Source organism: Rhea americana, unplaced genomic scaffold (assembly GCF_003343005.1).
Source record: "Rhea americana isolate MKP2758 unplaced genomic scaffold, rheAme1 scaffold_0, whole genome shotgun sequence".
Taxonomy (NCBI): domain Eukaryota; kingdom Metazoa; phylum Chordata; class Aves; order Rheiformes; family Rheidae; genus Rhea; species Rhea americana.
In genome coordinates, this window is record NW_028185037.1 from 14739523 (window position 1) to 14757528 (window position 18006).

The 18006-nt window shown below is 45.1% G+C and overlaps 1 protein-coding gene across 3 annotated transcripts in view; it reads left to right on the plus strand.

The window, feature by feature from the left end:
* The window catches only part of LOC146602061 (uncharacterized), a 165309-nt gene that overhangs the window by 43581 nt on the left and 103722 nt on the right, over positions 1–18006 (plus strand). The window lies entirely within an intron of this gene.

Consider the following 18006-nt stretch of genomic DNA (forward strand, 5'->3'; position numbering starts at 1 on the left):
AGGGGGTTTCGCCGGGGAGTTCTGAACGTTTCGCTGCCTGACTTGACCCTTGCATGCGAGGAGGAGGAGGAGGCCGCCCGTATCTGTCGCGCGTTGCTCTTCCTCCTGGATCGCCCCTTGACAGTCATCCAGTTACCCAGTATATTTATAACATGAAGCAGACGTCAGCTGGGTATGAACCTGCTTATCGGACTTTGTCGTGTAATTTCAAAGGAGGTGGTAGGAGGATTTAATCAATTTTTTCTCATTTTAATTTAACAGAATTTCTGCTGAAGAATGGTGTCATTTAGAGGATGATTTATCCTGTAAAAGAAAAAGGGGGTGGCTTTAAATTTTAAAATGAAAATGATTCCTGTTCAATATAGGCACAGATAACTCAGCAGTGGTAGTGATAATTACTGAATTTGCATTTTTATAGTCATTTACAATGAATTAGATGCTCTTATGAAGGTGACAAGTGCTTTTTTTTTCCTTCTCTAATATCAGAACTGGGTGGTTCTGTTCATTTCTGTGGGTGCCAGTTTGCTGAGAAATTCATAATTTCGACAATTTCACTAGTAATATTTTGTGATTAATTTGTTCATGTGCTCTGATGAATGCATTTGATTTGATTTATTTATTTTTATTTTTTTTACAGGATGGGGGGAGTTAGTTCTTTGAGTCTAGCTACCAGTTTTATTCTTTTTTTTTTTTACTATACAAAGAAGAGGTATTAAAGGGAAAGTGCTGGAAATGCATTGCTATACATTTATTCTGCATTCCCATTGGCATTTGTGAGGCATTAAAAGTTTAATTTTCTTGCTTTGTAAGCGAAATTGCATTAAAGGAAGGAAATGTGTGAGGGTTAGAGTGTGTGTGGGGAAAACAAAATCAGTCAACTTATTCCTGAATTTGAATGGGATCTGTATACAGGCCAAATCGACAATGATAGACGAGGACTGAAAATAAAGTACTTTAATTAGTGGCTCTCTAAAGATGTGGAGGAAGAGCATTTTGAGGAGGGTAGCATCTGTAAGATTTGATTTCTTGGAGAGAAATTTGGTCCTGGAGCTGAGACTCTTGGTGCTCTTTGTTTATGCTATGTAACTTTATGAAGAGGTCTACGTTGGTAGGCAGCAGTGTTTATGGCATGCTGTGGTATGGCATATTCAGTGTTTATGCTGAATTATATTCCTGTTTTACCCATTGGACATGTTACAGTCCGGCTCAAATGAGTGGGAACACAGATATTTTTCAGTAGTTCTTCTTTCTGCATTGTGCTTTGCATCTTCGGTACGTTTGAAGGCAACTTTCTCTGATGGTTGAGAGAGGGAAGAAATAGGTTTAGGAAACCTGTATCATGTAATGAATCCTCCAGAGATTATCTCTCTGCCTTTGGTGAAGTTGCAAAGTAATTTTTTTGTTGTTTCAGTCTGCCCGTCAGGAGCAATAACTTTGTGTTGTATATTAGTAGGTAGGTTTTCTTTTCTCCTAGCTTTTTGCCATTCAGCTCACACATGCAATTTAGTAAAATCACATGACAGCTGCTGAGATTCACCTGGTTTCACTAAGCAAAACTCCACTTTTGTTTAGATCTGATGCAAAATGCTGATTTGTGACTCTCGTTTGGTATGTTCCTGTGTGCTGGGCTGTAGAGCAGAGATCATCTGCTCCCATGCTCCTCACTGGGGTTTCCTATATCTTGGAAATCCTGGTGATTCTGGGACCTCAACTGTCTTCTCCATACTCCTGGGTGCCAGACATAACTCAGAGGTAAGACCAGACTCTGCTGGTTTTGTCTCCCGATGACCAGACTGCTTGGAGCCAGTTTGGAGCAGCCCTGACTTCTCTGTGCCCTCAGGATCAGGGAGCTGTGGCTGAATTCTCAGTTAGCGCTTTGCTCAGAGAGTCTTGATTCCTTATCCTATGCATGGAATTGATAAACCACTAAAAATCCAAGGTTTGCTTCTGTTAGAAGTGTTCTGATTTGACTTGGGTCTCAGCTTCTCTTTCAGAGTTTAGGAGGAATATGGAGGGCCTACCCCCAATCAGGGGTAACTGTTTTCTTGCCTTAACCTAAATTAACTTTCAAGGATTAACTTTCAAGTCCGAGCTTTCAAACTACAGTTTAAACAAACATGGCCGATATCTGAAGTCTTTCTTTTTTTGTGGTGAGCTCTTTGATAAAGACATTCCAAGCCAGCTCTGCACTTGTTCCTGTAAGTGTCTGAAAAGGGCCTTTGTCAGCAGTGTATTGCAGCAAAATGAGCTTTATCTTTTGTATTTAAGTAGGAGCTTGGTCCTTCCGCCTTGCAACCAAAGAAAAACCTAAGAGCCCTAAACACCTCCAGAAGATGCAGCACGTATGTGCAAAATTTGTTTGTTGGCCATACCTCAGCTGCCCTTGCCTAGCCTTTCGGGAAYAGCGTCTTTATAATTTGGCATAAGGTTGTTCCCTGAGCTTCCTCTTTTGTTTAGAGAGCCAAAGTAAGCATAATTATTGTTTGCATATGAGTTTGTCTGTGAATCTTCAGTATAAGATAGGGTGTTATCTTCAGTTCTGGAGTTCAGGTGGTGCTCAGGTTTGCCCCATAAAACAGRTGAATTGCAGTTGCTCTGCCCTATTGGTGTGGTTGCTTTGGTGCCTCTCAACTGGCATGTTTGGAGACTGATCAAAACCCATCTTGTCACCAAGGTAATTTTGAGCATCCTCAATGGTGCTAAGGATCTATGTTGGGTTGTTCTCCACTGGCTCTCGGGGAAAGAAGAGGAAAGCTGCAACAYGGTGCTCTCTCCAAGTGAGCTGGGTGCTTGCACATCGCAGCCTTGGTCCAGCTATTGGAGAGGTTATCAGCGTGGTCAGCGCTGGCCTGGGCAGCGCCGCCCTGTCCTGCACCCCTGCATGAGCGGATGAGCCCCTAGATCTTGTATTCTGCATTGCTGTTTGCAAAGATGCTCATTTCTGCCTTTTAAACTCTGGAACTGTACGCAGGGGCTTTCCTACTGCTGAGAATCTGCCTTTATCTGCAGGTAACACAAGCAACAGAGCTTGACAAAGAGTGATGTTTTTGCTGAAAATTTACATCTCTGTTTTTATAGGAGAAGAAAAAGAATTAGTTCAGCTGATGAACCTGTGCTAGGTGTCCTTGCACAGGCACGGACCAGGTTCAAAGAGGGTGTACTGTAAGGGCTTGCATCTTGGTCCGGCTGGGGAACCTGCCAAGTGTGTCTGCACGGTGCTGGTTAGAAGACTAACTCTATCAGCACTTAAAATGCTTGCTGGTAAAATAGCAAAGCCTGTTAGTCAGGATGCAGTGTATGTGGTAAAAATGTCCTTTAGGTGGTAAGGCATATACCACTTCTGTGAAAAAAAGCATCTACACCATCAAAACAGTGATTTTTCTGGCTGGACAGCATTATCACCTGGCGTTTTTGTTTACTGTTCCCTGTCAGCAAACAAAAAAAAGTCTCTGGCAGTGAARTTGTTGTTGGTTTGCTTTGGTTGACAGAGACAACAATCTTGTCCTCTTTGGGCTGGGAACATTTGCAGCAGGGCAAATCCATGGATTTACCGCTTATGTTGTAAACAGATCATGTTTACTCGGGTCCCACGCTATGTTTAGGTATTTTGACTGATGCATGTTACTAATAAAAAAAGAGCTTCAGTCTGGCTGTCCATGGGGGTGAGGTATATGGGTGTGCAAGTGTGTGCATTTCAAAAACACCTAACTGATTTGGGGATTGCGGCAGCCAYATACAAGTYGCAGATGTGCTAAGTCAGTGTTAAYGATGATTACATGAGGGTGAAAAGCAGCATTGGCACATTGCAGAGATGTTCATGGCATGACTAACTGCTTTCGCTCTCACTGCAGAGGAATTTTTTAGTGCCCAGCACCGGCAAACACTAAAATTGCAGGTTTGCAGAAGTTTTCAAATCTATCCCCAGCTGGCAGCAAATAAAGGAATTGCAAGCATTTATTGGTTTAAGGGGGGAAAAACCTCAAAGCTATAAAGTAAATTTGACAATGCAGTTTTGTATGGAGCTTTACTTTCTTTGCAGTTTTGTGAGTGGACTGTATTGATGCTTGACAAAAGAAGAGARTTGAATCTACAGACCCTGGCTCTTGCTTGATAATTTCTGCTTCTAAAATTGCAAGTAATTCTCTGGAATTGGGGCTGAAACTTGTTAAAAATAGATTTGGGTCGTTCTGTCTGTGGGTACTTACCATACCACCTCAGCAGGCCAGGTTTTCGAGGATTGGGGGACAATAGCAAGTGCTTTTAAAGTTTCTTGTCTTGGGTGTCAAAAGTCCRTTTGTCACTTTTAAATTATTTACAGCTGAATCTTGGTATTCACTTTATTCTTCAGGATGCTAGACAGGAAAAGTAGTGATGTCATTTGCTCTTCAGCTTGGCTTTGGTCTTTCTCCTCGYGTCCTTACTGGTTTGGTTGGTGGAGGAGAGCCTGTCTGGAGTGGTGAGTGCAGACGGGCTCATCCCGCCTGCGGTAACGGCAGGACTGCAGTCTGGGGTGCTGATGGGGCTGGGTGGCTTTCAGGCACGAGCTGCTCCTTTCCTCGGTGCTGTGAGTCCTGGGGTTGCCTCTCTGTCCTGCTGGGACTGGGTTGTGTCTCCCGCAGGCTCATGATTGCCTTTGGGTGCTCTGTTTTGTGATGTAGCTGTGCATCTCTTGTGCATGTGGCTAACTTCTGCCAGCAAAGAGCTTGCTTCTGCGCGTTTTCYACCTCCAGTCGCGCCCACCGGGCAGCAGCAAGAGCCAGCCCAAGCAAGGCAAAGCAATTGCAACTCTCTCTGAGCGTTACCCCTCTGGGTGGCAGGCAYTGCCCCACCGCTTGGCGTTTGCAGTCCGTTGCGGGGCTGTGGTCTTCCCCCAGCGCTGCCCACTGCTGCCTCGGCTGCTGCCTGCTGATAAGGAAGGTGGCTCAGGCTTTGCCCTCTCCCTGCCTGGCTTCCAGGAACACTACGGGAAGCGCAAGCTGGAAAGGCGGCTAGCTGGCCCCAGCTGATATCTGCAGCAGTGCTGAGACCCTCAGAGAGATTTCTTTTCACAGCTAGTGCATGTGGGATGGGTGCTTYGTGCTGTCTTGTGCGCACATCTGTAGGAGTGGTGACATTGGGGCTTGCTCCAGCTGGATCTTGGTTAGGATATTCTCCGACTTTGTGCCCTTTTGCAGTATGTGTTTGCACTCTTTGCACTTYCCACTTCTCTAGGATACTTGCTGGCAGCACCTCAGCGTTTAGGACCAGATTTTGTATGCTATTGGGTGGGGTTTGAAGGTCAACAGTGTRTCCTAATCTTCTTGGGGATATGGAAGACCATGTTTCTGGCCTACCAGTAGTGCCCCTTCCTGTGCTGATCATGCTAGTGTGTGTTGAATGGTTCTCTATTGCTTCTGATTGCTGCTAGTACTTTATGTTGATTAAAACATCATAGTAGTTACTTTCAAAGTACAGTTCTTCCTTTTCTTAATAGATGATCTTTGCTTTTGCTATGAGCAAGTGTATCTGTAGTTGCTGAGAGCTGGTGAATTACTATGTTACTCAAAATTTCCTTTTTAAGGAAATAGTGAAGTATCACAAGATACAGTATTGCTAAAAAYCAGCAACCCCAAAGTATCTGGTAAATATTGAATCCCTGACATTAATTTGAGGGGCTCTGCAGAGTAATAGGTATGAACAGACTGTTTTCTTGTGCTCCCATCTGCTGGGCAACATCATGTGAATTGATATTTAGGAACTTACAGTGAAATTTGTCTTATGCCACTGAAATGTAGAAACTCTGAAATTGGCTGGCATCCCAAGGCTGCAAGAGGCCCATGGAGGGGCCTTCCCGTAAAGGTGTCAGCATTTGCACTGTACAAAAGCCCCCTGTACATGAACTAGGCACAATTTGAAGGGTTTATAATTAAAGTCAAATCATCTCCAAACCAGCGTGGTTGTGGATTTCAGGCAGCAAACAAAAGCTGCCACACAGGAACACCTGCCCCATGATCCAGCTGCTGCGTAGGGAGGGCACCGTTGCTGTTGCCAGCAGAAATGTCGAGTTGCATGAGAGATGAGAGACTTCTGGAAATGTTTTCTGAAACTTGCAGCACTGATGACACTCTGATGCATTAGGAAGGAGCACCCACGCAGCGTGGGAGTTCGGGGCTGGATGGAAACCATGGTTGTCTCGTGTTTATTGCAGAAGTGCAAGTGTAACCTCTTGGCATCCGGTGCCAAGTGGGAAGGAGGATGGCTAGATTCACAACGCTGTCGTTGCTCGTGGGCCCTGTGCAGAGCTCCGAGGAAGAATTCTTCATACCCTGCCATTTCACATGGCTGTTTAGGAGGATGCTAACCGGGGTTTGACGGAGGTCGGGAGGAGTCAGACTGGCCAGACGCTGGGATGCGTGGAGCGATTTGCCCTGTGTGTTGCCCCCGGAGCTGGTGGCGTGGTGCTTCGAGGAGCCATGACTCGGACCTGAGGCTGTGGGACTGCCCTCGACTGACACCCTGACGGCCCTGGCGTGCTGACAGTGGGGTGCGAGCCTGCCGCGTCCTGGCAGCAGCTGGGTCTGCCAAATCCTGAGGTGGGGGATGTTTTGGAATCCCTGTTTTTGCTGGCTCTGCTTTTGCAGGAAACGATTGTTGTGCTGTCTCCTTCCCCTTTTACCTTTGCATGGTGAAATCAGTAGGTCGAATTAGAGGCCTGAGGCTCCAGCAGCAAAAAGGAGACCTTATTGTGCGCTCTGCTGGTGCACAGTAAAAATCCCAGCTCTAGAGAGCGTGTTTTTATAGAGGTTGTCTAAGATAAGTCAGGGAAGGAGGCACAGATGCATGCCAGCTCTGCTGTCGCCAGGCAGTGGATCCCGGCACCCCAGGCTCTGCCTTCACTGGGGTGTTTTGCGAGTACAGAATCACTCGTGCAACTGGAATCTGTTTGACTTGCTGATACTCAAAAATGACAACCCCTTGGCAGAGCAGAAAACGCAGCTCTTCTGAGCCCTAATCTGGGGTCTTAATGACAAGCGCATCCTGGGGTGCTGCTGCTCGTCTTCCACCGGCGCTTGCTTCTCCGGGGCTAGCAGCAGGGATGCCAGCAGCTTCCTTAGTGCCCTTCGTCAGTCTGGCATCTGTAACGGGCCCTGTTTATCTCCCGGTTTACTAGGGCCCAGCAAAATGCCRTGTCGGTGAGGTGAGCGAGCGTGTCCCAGAGCGCGTTCAACCGCACTGTGCGCGGTGCTAGCCCAGCTCCCGCCCGCTCCCAAAGCGCCCGCCGCGCGTGGCGGAGGAGCAGAGCTGGGCGCGCGCGCGGGTGCCCTGGGAGCCGTGAGCTCGTCCTCGCCCGCCGGGCCGGGCGCCCCGTGCAGACCGCGTTGGGGCGGGGGTCGTGCTGGCGGGTGCTTGCGTGGGTGCTGCAGGAGGGCGAGACGCAGGGCGAGRTGCAGAATTGCAATTATTTGTCCTTCATACTCGCACGATAGCTTACTTTTCATTAGGATTTTTGCAAGGACAAATTTTCTGATTCGATTGCTGGGCTGTTTTATCAGCTACTAAGCAGTTTTCCATTTATATCAGTATCAGGTGGGTTTTGTTTCACCTTTGGTCTGCTTAAAAATTAAATGACAAGGTACTGGGAAGAGAAGTAATCTCACAGATAAGCATTTTGTTCCTACTCTTCTGTAATTCATGTGGGAGTTAGCTTACTCTGCTTTTGGATGACTAAGGAGGAAATTCTTTTTTGGTTAGGATAATGCTGAGAATTCACTGGAATTCTTTTTATCATAGGTTTATCATTTCCTCTCCTTAGAATTCGTAACTTTCACAGTTACTAAACAGAAAAAAAATAATGGTGACTGTATGTTATGGAATTTGTCTCCCGTGGAAAAGATGCAGAATATTTAAATGACTCTTTTAGATTTACCATGTTTTGCATGGGGAATTAATTCCGTATCTGGGTATTTTTAATAACTAAGCAAGCTGGGAAAGAATCATGAATATTCGAGTAGTTGCCATCTTTCAGATTTTTTTTTTTCAAATTTAATTAATGCTCTTATCATCTCTTCAGTATAGGTGAGAGTAAGTCTGCTCATCTTACCGATAGGGAGGAGGTTTTGATTTATCACAGGTCTCCAAGAGATGGCAGGGTCAAAGTCAAGTTTATGTCTAAGGAGTTTCTGGTTCATCTTGTTAATCTCCGTGCCTCCTCTTTTTGTGGAGAGGATCTGGATGTGTGTGTCTCGAGAATGTAAATGGAGTTTGGACATACCAGCACCTCTGAGACACCCGGCCTTTTGGCTAAACATCTTTATTCTAACAGTATTTGCCTCCCAGTGGTGCTTCTGTGATTCCGATATTAGTACTTCTGCAGAGGTTTGACAGTGCTTCTCAAAAAGCTTGATGCTGAAAAGCGCTGTTTACTTGTGAAAATGGTATCATATTTTGGACATTTATTATTCATCTCTTGTGCTAAATCTGACATTATATCATAAAAGTCCTTTTAGATTTCAGAGCTTTGAGCAAAAGCTGTGTCTTTCCCTGGCTTCCTGTGGCAGTACTGGGAAGTGTCTTTCCTTTTGTATCTCTGCAGTTCCCTTTTATGAATTGTGAGTGATTATATGAAAGTATAAAAGAGTGCAGAGAAGCTGGTTTGATGTTTGTTAAAGGCTTTGATAAAAGATGCAACACAGACTTGGTATCTTGTCCTATTTTTAACATCTTAAGAGCACAAAGCACTCAGATCCAATATTTATGTAAAGGGGAAAAGTAGTAACTGTCCTTTATTATTATTATTATTATTATTACTATTACCAGGGGAAGTAAAGTAGAAGAGTCTCTCCCTTTGGTATCCCAGTAGAATGTCGCTTTCTACCCTGAAAGTGTCTGGGTATGGTAAAGCTGGCCCTGCGGAGTTAACTAGGTGGATCACGTTGGCAGAGACCAGTTGTGGTTTTGGAAGCTTGTTGGTCATCGGCTTGTGCGCCCGAACTTCTGGTTGAGGCTGTCTTTTGGCAGCGCCGTGCTCCAGACGGCGGCCGACGCGAAAAGCAGGAGTCAGCTAAGTGGGGCAGCGGAGAATTCTCCGTGTATCCTATTACTCAGCATTCTCCGGCAGATGGTCACTGCGCTCAATTATGTGTGTGTTTTTTCAGTACGGCGAGGCATGTGTTTCCGACAATTGATCTATCCCCAGAGAACCAGAAAAATAAAACATTTGAAAGMGTTGGAAGCTTCTCTCGTTTCTGTAAAAGTCAGATTACAGTAAAGGCAGCTCTGTAATAAGTAGCTTTGCTTGCTCTGTAGGAGATGAGAGGCTGTGTGCAGACTGGGTAATTTGGGATTTACTGATGAAAGCTCTTGTCATTATTTCCAACCTCCTCCATGTTTCAGCGTTCCCTTTAATCTCCTCTATCAGTGTTGCATGCTTGTGGTGTGCCTGTACACTCATGCATATTCATGCACTGAGCTGTGATTCAGGAATGGACATATGTGATTCAGGAATGGACATACGAGCACGTGCATAAAAATAAGGTGCTCACCTGTGTGCGTGCGTCCGTGCGCATACACGGATAGAAATACGTACGAGGAGAAGGGGGTAAGGCATGCACACGTTAGAGTGGCACGGTTATTTGGATGACTGGATTATTCATCTGTCCAAGGGCCTTCACTTTGGATATTGAGGATCCTGATGGCGACAGCACTCAACTCGAGTTTGATACCCACTTGKGGTGCTTGATCACGGCAAGTCATCCTATTGCCTGACACAGAATAGGAAGGCATCGTAGCTTTGGCCACGTCATCTATTTTGGCGGGACAAAAGGTCTCAAAACACCCCGTGTCCTGTTTTTCCCCCTGAGAGCCCCAGCACAGAGCAATGTTGCTGGGACTCCCACCTCATGGTGATGGCAGTGCTGGAAGACCTCCTCTTCGTCTGAGGAGCAGAGCTGAGTAGCTGTTGGTGTTCTTGACTTGTTTGGCAGCAGCATTCATCAGAAGGGTTAGTAACAAATCAGGTGCCAATTTGAAGTAGCTACACATCGGCAGGGATGTCTCAGTCTTTCACCCATCTGAGACAAGTAAGCCAAATTCCACTCAGTTCCTCATGAGGGAATTTTTGTGTGAAACCATAAAAATGCAGGGAATTATCAGCCTCAGGAGACACTGAGAACTGCATTCGCTTGGGTGTTCCTGGCAAAGCAGACTCCTCAAAGCCGAATGCCAAGCATCTGCAGGATAAAAAGCTCTGTCTAGGTGTGAAAGCATTCACAGCAAACCTGGGCGGTGGTACTCTGTCCTCATGTTGTGTTTGCAGTTAAATCCYGAGTATGTGGCAGCAGTGGTTGAGTCCCCAGTTACAGCACAAATGCAGGGCTTGACTGTTTAACTGTACTCACGCATAACTGTATAGGATGAATAAATAGTTGAAATCACCGTATCTAAAGTGCAGTATAACTTTTTTTTGGTAAGATGGTGTACACCATATGTGCAAAGGTGCTGTAATGCTGTGCAGTGTAACTTGTTAAACTTGACTAACTTTAAGTAGGTATGTGACAGCAAATGGAAACRTCTTTTCAACTTCTGGCAAGTTATCCAGTTAGCCCCAAAAGTCTGGGCATCCTTGGTTACTCTGTTAGATATTTGAAGACTTGGTTCTACCAATGGAATGGACACTGCTAAATTGAAAACACCGTTACTAAATCCAAGAAAAAAGGGATAGTTCAGGCCAGTACTTGTGTAAGTTGAATTTAAATCTGTGCTACAGGTGATGTCTCATGGGTTAACTGTACAAGCTTGGACTTTTGGAGACRTTCACGCCTTTGTTTGCTGTAAAGCAGTTCAGGTGCATACAYTGCATTTTCAGAAGCAGTTTAGGCGTTTCACTGGGAGCTGAAGAGGAGTGATCTCCGAAGGACTTGAGGGTTTCTGAAAACATGGCTGGAGCCACTTATGCCCAGTAGGATTGAGCAGAGCTGTGCCAAAGCATCTGATGAAACATGGGCCGTGGCGTGCAGGTGCTGTGGTTCCTCATCTTTGCAAGGGAGCAAGTGTGTTGCTGCACTTCATGGACACGTTGTATGGACAGAACAGAACCAGGTGGTCGGGATCAGCAGGCTGTGAGAGGGGAGGGAAGAGGAGAGCCTCTTGAGAGTGCTGGCTCCTGCAGGGGGAGAGAGCCGTTAAAGGCAAATATAATACTAGAGTGAGGCATTTTTCTGCCTTTTTTTTTTTTTTTTCCTCACCTCTTGCAGCACAGCCTGTTTCTTCAGACGAAACTGTGATCCACCGAAACCCAGCACTTTCCCTCCACCCCACGGTCACAAGTGTTGCTTAGGAGCTGCTTTCTTCAAAATGAATTTGGAGACTCGCACGTTTTTTGGGTAGACAGGCACTACTGTGTCGCCGCACTAAAGCGAGGCGTGGAAGGCTACGGCCAGAGGCGCTCCCCAGCAGGAGTAACGTTGACAAAGACGAAAGGCAACCCAAAACAACAGCAGACGAAAGGTCTGTTAAGCGTCAGGGTCTCCTCTCCCTCGTTTTCAGGCTGTTCTGTAATCAGCTGTCATTTCGGGATCTTGGCATATTGGACTTCAGCAAGTACAGATTGAAAATTAAACAAACAGTCCCTGTTGTATAAATATTTAGTTCACACTGTTTAGGAACTGCTCAGAGCAGGAGACAAAATAAATTTCAAGTTCATGACTGCCTGAAAAAGCTGTGGGAGGATGGCACTGGTCAGCTGGCATGATCAGCACATAGGTTCTGGATATCTCTTCCTCTGTGAAGTCCCTCCTTCTTTCGCCCCCCCCCCCCCGGGAAAGGATATATTTAAATATCATTTGGAGAAAAATAAGATTGCACTCTGATTTAGTATTTACATATGTTGCTTGTCCAAAACCGTACCAGTGGAAAGAACAAGAATAATTCTGATTTTTTCTACCGCTGTTGCAAGTCATGGGCTAATTAAACCAGCCCTGAGAGTCACTGACAGCAGGACTTGCCTCAGGACGGTTATAATTTCTTTAGTGGGTAACTGCATTTCCTTTATTTTCATAGTAATGGGCAGACGAGGCTGAAGCAACCTCAAGGACTGYGTCCTGGCTTTTGGAAGCGGCGTTTCTCCGGTTGTCTGAGTGTCCAGACGTGCAAGCCGGCGCCTGGGAGGAAGCGGCGTGCYGGCGGCATTGCTGCCTCGCCACGCTGCCCTGCGTTCGCGCGGGATCCGAGGCCGCCGGGTTCCTGCCGTGGGGCTTTCAGCCCTTTGGTTGTTGGGCTCGGTGGTTTGGATGTGCAGGGAAACTGGCAGAAGTACCAGCGAGGTTAATGGGGCTTTGCTGTCTGATTGTGCAGCACCGAGGAGTCAGATCGGGGCTCAGATCTCCTTCGGCTCAGCTGGTCGAGCTCCGTGTCCCAGAGGACCAGCGGCACGTTACAGTACTCGTCTTGGGTGTAGAGGAAAATAATTATTCTTGGTYTCTGCATTTTTTCTTTGCAAATTTGGACTAGTCATCCCTGCACACCTGCATGGAAGTCACAGATGTGGTTGTGGCGCATTRGGACGTATCTAAGTGTGCTTTTATCTAGCTCTGTTGATACCAGGACAGGGACTTGTGCACAGGCTGGCTGCTGACTTCATGGCTGGGGTCCCCGGCAGGGTTCGTGGAGGCTGCACTAGATCTTGGGCTGCCACATTGTTACTGCTCTTGCAAAAACCTTGATAATGACATGGACCTATCCCAGTCAGCCCTTCTTTGCCTCTTAAATATGAAGATAATATCCTTTTTTTTACCTTGCAAGGCTCTTGCGAGAGTGGAAAAGAATGAAACATGGTGATAAGAAACCATATCGGTAGCTGAGACGGGCAGATACACACACATGCTTCAAATGAGTAGGGAACTTCATCATGCTCAAGTCTGGGATTGTTGATTAAAAAGAAATAGGTTGATCGCTGATTATTTTCTTTTACTCCTCCCTTTTTTTTCTAAAACAATAGTTTTTTTTTCCTTTGTTTTTTCTTTCTCCTTTTTTGCTCGATGTCTGCAGAGCTGCTTCATTCCAGAGAACCTTTGCCAACATGTTGCCCCCATCAATCACGCCTGCGTGCTAGCCAGCTCGAGGTCCTGCGCTCTGGGCCTGAAAAGACTTTTCTCAATGATGAAGAACACTATCATGTCGCTAGGGGGGAAATAAGTAAATAATTAAATGAAGATTCTGAGTGTGTGGGGGCACAGGAGTTGCTTTGGGGAGCAAAGCACTTGGCTGTCAAGCCAAGCTACTCCACCAGCTAATACCTGACCTTTAAAGGAAGGTGAGAAGTCCTTAAATATACTCGCACGGTTGTACCGTATGTTGAGAGAACCGAATTATTAATCGAACCTTTTTGCTATCAGCGTTTAGCCTGAAGCATTTGATTAATCTTAACTTTCAAAATTAAAAAAACAAAAACAAAAAAACAAAAAAGCCTTGATAATTTGAGAGRGGAGGAGAATGAGTATAACCAAATATTTTGCGTGCCCTATGAGACATTTCGTGGTTGCTTGCACCATCCCTACCCCTAGCTCTGGCAACCTGTGGCTTTCTGGACTATTGAACATTGGGGTACTATTCAGCTGAACAGTGAACTGTGCCCGGTTGCTCAGCATGCAGTGTGTGTCCTGATGTTCAATTGCTTTGAGTGGAAGATTAATGGATAGTGGCAGCAGAGCAAATGTGGTGGAAGGGCTAGTGAGAAAAAGCTGAATTCCTTGGTTGCCAGCTCRTTGAAACCACTTTTTGGGTCTGAGAGAAAATATTCATGTTTAAGTTGGATGCAGAGGCAGGCTTGATGGTTTTTCTCTTTCAATAACTTCTTTTAAAGCTCTTCCTAATTTAAAAGGGGGGAGAGGTTAAATTGTTAATGTTTTAYCTCCTAAGCTAAAGAATTTCAAAACCTTTTGCAAATCTTTGCTGAAGCATTAAATGTAGAAAATAGCCAGACATTTTTTCTCATCTCTGAGAAACTTCATCTTTGATAGACAGCACCTCTGTTCATGAGAAGTGCTAAAACTGCAGAAGTGGAGAAAGAGGTTGATTTATAAAGATGATAATATTCTCAAATGATGTCTGGCCAGAAAGCTTTTATTTATTTATTTATTTAWTTATTTATTATATTCTTTGGCAAAGCCTTTTCAGATTTCTGCATTTCTTTTTGCTGCTGAAGCAACAATATCTGCTGAGGGTGAATGCCGACACTTAGCTGTGAGATGCTTGAGCGCTGGCTGCAAGGCTGGAAGGCCAAGGACCTGATTGCTGGGACCACAATTCCTGCAGCATTCTGGAAGCGGGAGACATGACCGGAGACGAAGTTTCAGATGTTTCTCTTTGCAAAAGCTGTAGTTAAGACTAAAGCCTCCCATTAGTTTTATGACACAGTTGCGCGCTGAACCTCTCCATTCACTTTGGGTATTTGTCCTGATTTTGTACCAAATCTCCTTCTAGCTACTTGAACTGATCTGCAGACAACCAGAAAGAATAAAGTATTATAACTTTGGCTTAAGGCAGCTGTCCAAGGGATATATTGGGATACACTTGGCCTTTGAAAAGAGGGACTTCAGTCTCCAGTCCTGTCAGTCCCTCTGGCTCCTGGAAGTTTTCCTTCCAAATGGTTACTTTAAACCTCAGAGAAGAAGTTTGTGTTTTTCTCAGCTATGATTAATACCGTTTTTACGCTTCATTGCAAAATGCCACACAATAAATGAGACCAGCAGGGCGGTGTTTTACAGAGGAAAAAAAAGCATCAAACAAATGCTTTCTGTCACTGTTTTAGAACAGTAAAATGTGTGTGTGTGTGTGTGTGTGTGCTACAAAATCTCTTAAACTGTGGGGTTTTAGAAGAAGGGAAGGAAGAGGCTTGAACCTCATCTATGGAAAGAATGTCAGAAATAATTGAACAATTGAATAATTATAGTGTTTTTGCATCAGGGTCAGTGAAAACTAAGTTAAGATGCGGAAYTGCAATGTAATGCATCCTTGAAATTAAGAATAATACAATATATTTCATTTTTGGTAGTTTAAGCTGGATGTTTTGCCCAGATCAGCGTGCCATTCATACTTTCCTACCAGTTACGGATACAGCTTAGAAAACTAGTGGGTGCATGTGTGTTTTTGTGTGATTATGTGTGTGAGAGATGTGTGATATGCAGATGAGCACAGCCTTTGGTCAGTGTTGGCAGGCTCCTCCGAGCTCCTGGAGGAGCCCGGGTCTGCAGCTGCACTTTGTGGCCTGGGCTTCTCCCTATTGGGGGAAAAAAAAATAATAAAAAAAAAGGAGAGCGAGTGATCCCCGCGATTCCTGTGTGCAGGAAGCTTTGCCGTGTGAAGGCAGCGCGTCCGACAGCTTGTGTTCACTCTGGTGCTTCTCAATCACGGAAAAAACAGCAGCAAATTGACTTACGCAAACGTCGACGATTACCTCCCGTTGGCTTGTCCCTCCCAGGCATCGTCCTTCTGATCAGAAAGTCCCTGGAGGCACAGAGYGTGTTTTGTGCAACGTTTGTATCCTGTATTCCCGTACGTGGAGGCCGAGAGGCATGCAGAGATTATCTGCAGCGCCCTGCCCTTCCCCGTCCATCCCAGGAATGCTGCTGGGACAGGGTTGTCCTTCGCTGCGTTCGTTCAGCACTGCTGGACTGATCTACGTAGCCAAATCGCTCTCAAGCGGGCACGATGTTGAGAGCCCAAATGTTTTCAGTGCAAGAAGCAGATTCCTTCTTTTAACTGGAAATGATTTGAGGTTGCGCCTGCAGCTTGAGCCTCCAGCTAACTCAGCTGACTGTTGCTTTCCTTCCCTGGCACGGCCCCTTGGCACCCGTGTACCTACCTACCAGGCAGCTTGCAGGCTTGAGTCACTTTGCCACAGGAATCTGAGGCTCATTATCAAAATAAAATGAGGCTAATTACAGCTTTGAAATACTCTGTTTCAGACTCAGTGGAGCTGCAGCATAAGGTGCCGGTACCATAATACCCATGAGCTTCCTTGGAAAACTCTGTCTTTGCAACAGGCCCCGGGGAAAAGAAGCTGGGAGGCTGCGTTCGCTGCTGCATGTGTGATGTCCACAGCTTGGTGACACCTCGGAGGATGCGCGTGCGTGTGGGAGACGCTTCCCTAAATCCCACTGGAGGTCACGGAGGTTGTCACGGGGGCAGTCTTCCTGGGGAGAGGTGACGGTGACAAGCGTTGGCTGGCAAACTGCACTGTGGCTTTGGACGTGTTCCTTGCACGTGGAAAATAAAAGTAAACTAGCCCTAGGACAACACGTGACTTGGTTCCCTCTCATGATCTCTAGCATTTAAATAGTAGCCTTTGTTTGCTGTCCTGGATGCATTTTTGAGGGTTTTTTTTCCTTCTCCAAGGCACATGTTTTTCTTACCATTTTGGGTATCTGATAAGTGGTGGGGATGACAGGAATGAAATCATAGTTACTAGTGAACGCTACCACTGTCCACAAAGTCGACCCATCAGCATGTTCAGCCCTCATGCTAGTGACATGGGTGTTTTTGCATTAAAAATAGACCACAGACAATGCCACTTCCCGAGGCCTGTGATTTATCATTTAATAACAAGTGGTTACTCATTTCCTTTGGAAAACTTTCTGGAAGTGTTATTTTGCTTTCTCCTCTTGCTTCCTTTATTTTAGTTTAATATCCTTAAAGTACAACATTCCCTTCACAGCCATTGCTCTTTAAATGAAGTGTTCCATTTTCAGGTGGAAATTGTATTTATGATTTAAAAATCGTGGAAGAGCATCATTAACCCTTTTTGGATCTGAGCTTTTGTTTTTAAGCTCCTGGAGCACTTTGTAAGCTCCTTCAGCCAAGCGAAATCTCAATGAAGAGACAACAGATCGGTGAAAAGGAATGTAAGAGAGGGCAAAACTTGAAGAAAAACTGTGGTTTTAGTCATTAATGTAGATTTGATTATCTGCATGATCTGTCCAGGATTTTTAAGAAGACTTCAAATAACAGTTTTTCCTCATATCCTTTGAGTTACTAGCTCTTAACCATGATATCTCCTGGTGCAGTGTGTTCTCCTGAGGGTTGGAGGGCTCGCAGAGCTGCCAGGAAAATTCATACCAATTTTGATATAGGTTGTGACTTTACCTTAAAAAAAAAAAAAAAGTGCTGAAAGCTGTTGAGTAGTTCTTGAGGAAATCTTGGCAGCCTGATAAGTAAACTAGGGAGATATACTGAAAATAAAACCATCACAGAGTGGGTACTTWAAAAGCTTTATGTTTAAAAAAAAAGTCCAACCCCCCAATACTTTACTGTCAGACCAGGAAGGCCTTTTCGGGGTTGGATATAGTTTCCTTAGTGAATTGGATGGTAGACTGCAACAAAAGATACAGAAGATAGACTATGACCAGAGACACTCTAGGTGCTTTAGGTGACAGTATTCTCTTTTAAGATCGTCTTAATGAGCTGCCGAGGTGCTTTGAAGACAAGATTCAATAAAGACAAGTGTAAAATAGAGCACTTAGAAATCAGATGTACGTATCCAAAGTGAAGAATAACTAGTTAACTGCAGAAAAGGGGTATGGGAGCTACAGTGAATCAAAAATGATCATGAATCAATAGGTTATGCTGCTACAAGGAAGGCAGAGCTTGAATAGCCCCCAGGAACAGAGAAGAAAATAGTTCAATCTCAGTTGTCTTATGAAGTCTCGATCGGATACAGCATCTGGTGTTAGCGTCTGCACTCTTAACGTGAAAGCAGGCAGCTCAGGAAGAAGCTGTCTGCATTTGGGAAACTTCACTTATGGGAGATAGCCGGAAGATTTGCGTATGCTAGACCTAGAAAAAAGGCAAGTGTTAGGCCATGGTTTGATAAGATGACGTCCTCAGCAGTAATTCTGGAGCCAAATATTTCTACTCTCCTTAGGTTCCTTGTGCTGCAGTTCATCATTGGGTCTATTCGTATGTCCACCTTGTGTGTTGGGACAAAGAACCGATATTATTATAGGAAAATAAACCTAAAAACATACCAAAAAT